A 3,814-nucleotide genomic window follows, 5' to 3' on the forward strand; every position below is an offset into this window, starting at 1 on the left:
CTGGAAGGGACCTTGGAGGTCTTCTAGTCCAGCCCCCTGCTTAAGCAGGAGACCCGAGACCAGTTCAGACAAGTGACTGTCCAGTCTCTTCTTAAAAACCTCCAATGATGGAGCAGCCACGATTTCTGGAGGCAGGCTGTTCCACTGGCTAATTGTCCTCACTGTTAGGAAGTTTCTCCTTAATTCCAGGTTGCTTCTCTCTTAGATAAGTTTCCAGCCATTGTTACTCATCCTTCCTTCTGGTGCTTTGGTGAATAATGTGACCCCCTCTTCTTTGTGGCAGCCCCTCAAATACTGGAACACTGCTATCCTGTCTCCCCTATTTCTTCTTTTCTTTAGACCGGCCAAACCCAAGTCCCGCAGCCGTTCTTCGTATGTTTTAGCCTCCAGGCCTTGGATCATCTTAGTTGCTCTTCTCTCTGATTTTTTTTCCAAACTCTCAACATCTTTTTTGCGATACGGTTGGCAGCCAACGACTTGCGGTGTTTGTAGACACCTGCAAGGCATCTGGGTGCCTCTTATCCCGTGTCATTGTGCTCCACCTGGCGCTCCTCCGGGGTCTGCACTTTTAGTTGGGGAGGGTGTCTTTGTGTGTGGGGTGTGTGTGTGTGTGTCCAGAGATGCTGCTGATGGATGCAATCGCGTGCCCCTTCAAGAGCAACGCCATGGCCCTTTCTGCTGAGCTGTCACTTTGGCTGTGGCATGTAACCAGTGGTGGGATCCAGCCGGTTCGCACCACTTCGGAAGAACCAGGAACTAATTTTTTGTTGCCCAGGCCCAGAACGAACTTCTGGAAGCAGCATCCATGCAGAGAACTGGTTGTTCGCATATTTGAATCCCACCACTGCATGTAACGTACCGGCTCCTGCAGGAACTGCTCTACCGGGCAGGGAACATACACGGCTGAAACAGGAACCATGTGAAAGCTAAGCTGGCGGTCCCAGAAACTGGTGGGCAGGTGGGTGTTTTGAAGATCCAGGCTCTCTTCCCTGGGCACGACAGGAAGGAGTTGGCACACTTCTGGTTGGACCCTAATTTCAGCCCCACCTTCCGTTGTTAAGTGAACATAACATAATAACAGAATTGGAATGAACCTTGGAGGTCATCTAGTCCAACCCCCTGACCAAGCAGGAGACCCTACACCATTTCTGACAGATGGCAGTCCAGTCTCTTCTTGAAAGCCTCCAGGGATGGAGCTCCCACAACTTCTGAAGGCAACTTCTGTTCCATTGCTGGATTGTTCTCACTCTCCTTATTTCCAGATTGAATCTCTCCTTGATCAGCTTCCATCTGAAGCCATGCACATGTGTACATAACCTGAACTAGGCTGTTGTTTCTTTGTGTCATATAATATATGTGGGTGTATGCCACAATTCTGTATTTATTTATTTGCTTTTGTCATGTTTATGTAGTGTATCTCGGAGGTGGGGACCCTTTGAGAGCTGAATGCAACGAAATTTCATTTTAATGTATGCCAGTTAGTGTACATGCAAAGTGACAATAAAATTATTATTCTATTCTATTCTATTCTATTCTATTCTATTCTATTTTATTCCATTCCATTCCATTCCATTCCATTCCATTCCATATTTTCTATTCTATTCTATTCTATTCTATTCTATTCTATTCTATTCTATTCTATTCCATTCCATTCCATTCCATATTTTCTATTCTATTCTATTCTATTCTATTCTATTCTATTCTATTCTATTCTATTCCATTCCATTCCATTCCATTCCATTCCATTCCATTCCATATTTTCTATTCTATTCTATTCTATTCTATTCTATTCTATTCTATTCTATTCTGTTCTGTTCTGTTCTGTTCTGTTCTGTTCTGTTCTGTTCTGTTCTGTTCTGTTTTGTTCTGTTCTGTTCTGTTCTATTCTATTCTAATTTTCTATTCTCTCTTCTACTCTCTTCTACTCTACTCTACTCTACTCTACTCTACTCTACTCTACTCTACTCTACTCTACTCTACTCTACTCTATTCTGACGGTTATCCAGTCTCTTTTTAAAAACTTCCAGTGTTGGAGCACCCACAACTTCTGAAGGCAAAGAGTTCCACTGGTCCTCCCTGTAAGTAGTTCCAGGTTGCTTCTGTCTTTCATTAGTTTCCATCCATTGTTTCTCGTCCTTTCCTCTGGTGCTTTGGAGAATAGCTTGACCCCCTCCTCTTCTTTGGGGCAGCCCCTCAAATACTGGAATATTGCTATCATGTCCCCCCCTCCCCCGGTCCTTCCTTTCTTCAGACTAGCCTAAAGATGGGTGCATTGCTTTTTTGTGGTGTAAAAGGGCAGGTGTAGCCCTGCAGACCCACACCCTCCCACCCACCGATAAATGCCATCCTCATCAAAACGGGGATCCCCAGAACGCTGTCTCCAGCCTGATGGCGTTGGAGGGCATTTTACCGGAAGAGGCTGGAGATTGCTGGGCCTCCGCGCTCCCTCCGTCCCTGTCCGCCGAGAGCGGCTGCTGAGGAAGTCAGATAAGGACTCTTGGTGCAAGAGCCTATCAATCACAGACACCTGTCAATATATCCCTGACACAATCAATGGCCGGGGCCCCGGTAATTACATTTTCCAGATCAAATGCATATATAAATGTTTCATTTGGGCAAATGTTCTTTTTGGAGTATGGGGTGTCTAAGAGGGTCCCATTGATCGGGTAAATGGTCCTAGATACGGAGGTCTTTGGCCTACACAACCGTCGGGAGGCCGAGCTGATGGATAGGTGGAGTCCAGAGCTGCTCTCTAAGAGCCCCCCCTCGCTGTCTGAAAAACCAGAAGCGGGGGGGGGGCAACTTTTCTTTCGATTTCCTGCCTGGAAATGTCCCCAAGCTGAGCTGAAACTGAAGGGGGATGGAAGGTGTTTGACCAAGACAAGCGAGCAGGAAGTACTGACGTCTTCAGGGCTGCTGGAGGCTCTTCCGGGGTCTTGCGCCCAAGGCCCCTTTGTCTGTCCAGAAAACTGGTTGGTTGGTGGGTTGGATGGATGGATGATAGGAGGGAGGGTTGGATGGATGGAGGGAGGGATGGAGGAACAGATGGATGGACAGAGGGATGGAGGGATGGAGGGACAAATGGGTAGATGGTTGGAGGGAGGGATAGAGGAATGGAGGGACGGAGGAACAGATGGATGGATGGAGGGACGGAGGAATGAATGAATGGATGGATGGAGGGAGGGACAGAGGACTGAATGGATGGATGGATGGATGGAGGGAGGGACGGATGGGTAGATGGTTGGAGGGAGGGAGGGATAGAGGAATGGAGGGACGGAGGGATGGAGGAACAGATGGATGGATGGAGGGACGGAGGAATGAATGAATGAATGGATGGATGGAGGGACGGAGGAATGAATGGATGGATGGAGAGACAGAGGAATGAATGAATGAATGTATGGATGGATGGATGGAGGGACGGAGGGATGGAAGGATGGAGGGACGAATGGTAGATGGAGGGAGGGATGGATGGAGGAACAGATGGATGGATGGATGGAGGAATGAATGGATGGTTGGAGGGATGGAGGGACAGGGATGGAGGAATAGATGGAGGGTTGGAGGGATGGATGGATGGATGGATGGAGGGAGAGTTGGATGGATAGATGGCTAGTTAGATGGTTGGGTGGTTGGATGGTTGATTGGTTGGATGGAGAGATGGAGGGATGCAGAGAGGGTTGGTTGGATGCATGGATAGTTGGATGGTTTGTTGGTTGGTTGGATGGATGGATGGAGAAACGGATGGATGGAGGGATGGAGGGACAGAGGGATGGAGGATGGATGGATGGATTGTTGGTTGGTTAGTTGGATGGATGGA

The sequence above is a fragment of the Protobothrops mucrosquamatus genome, unplaced genomic scaffold (assembly GCF_001527695.2).
Source record: "Protobothrops mucrosquamatus isolate PMUCROS unplaced genomic scaffold, P.Mucros_1.0 scaffold4255, whole genome shotgun sequence".
Taxonomy (NCBI): domain Eukaryota; kingdom Metazoa; phylum Chordata; class Lepidosauria; order Squamata; family Viperidae; genus Protobothrops; species Protobothrops mucrosquamatus.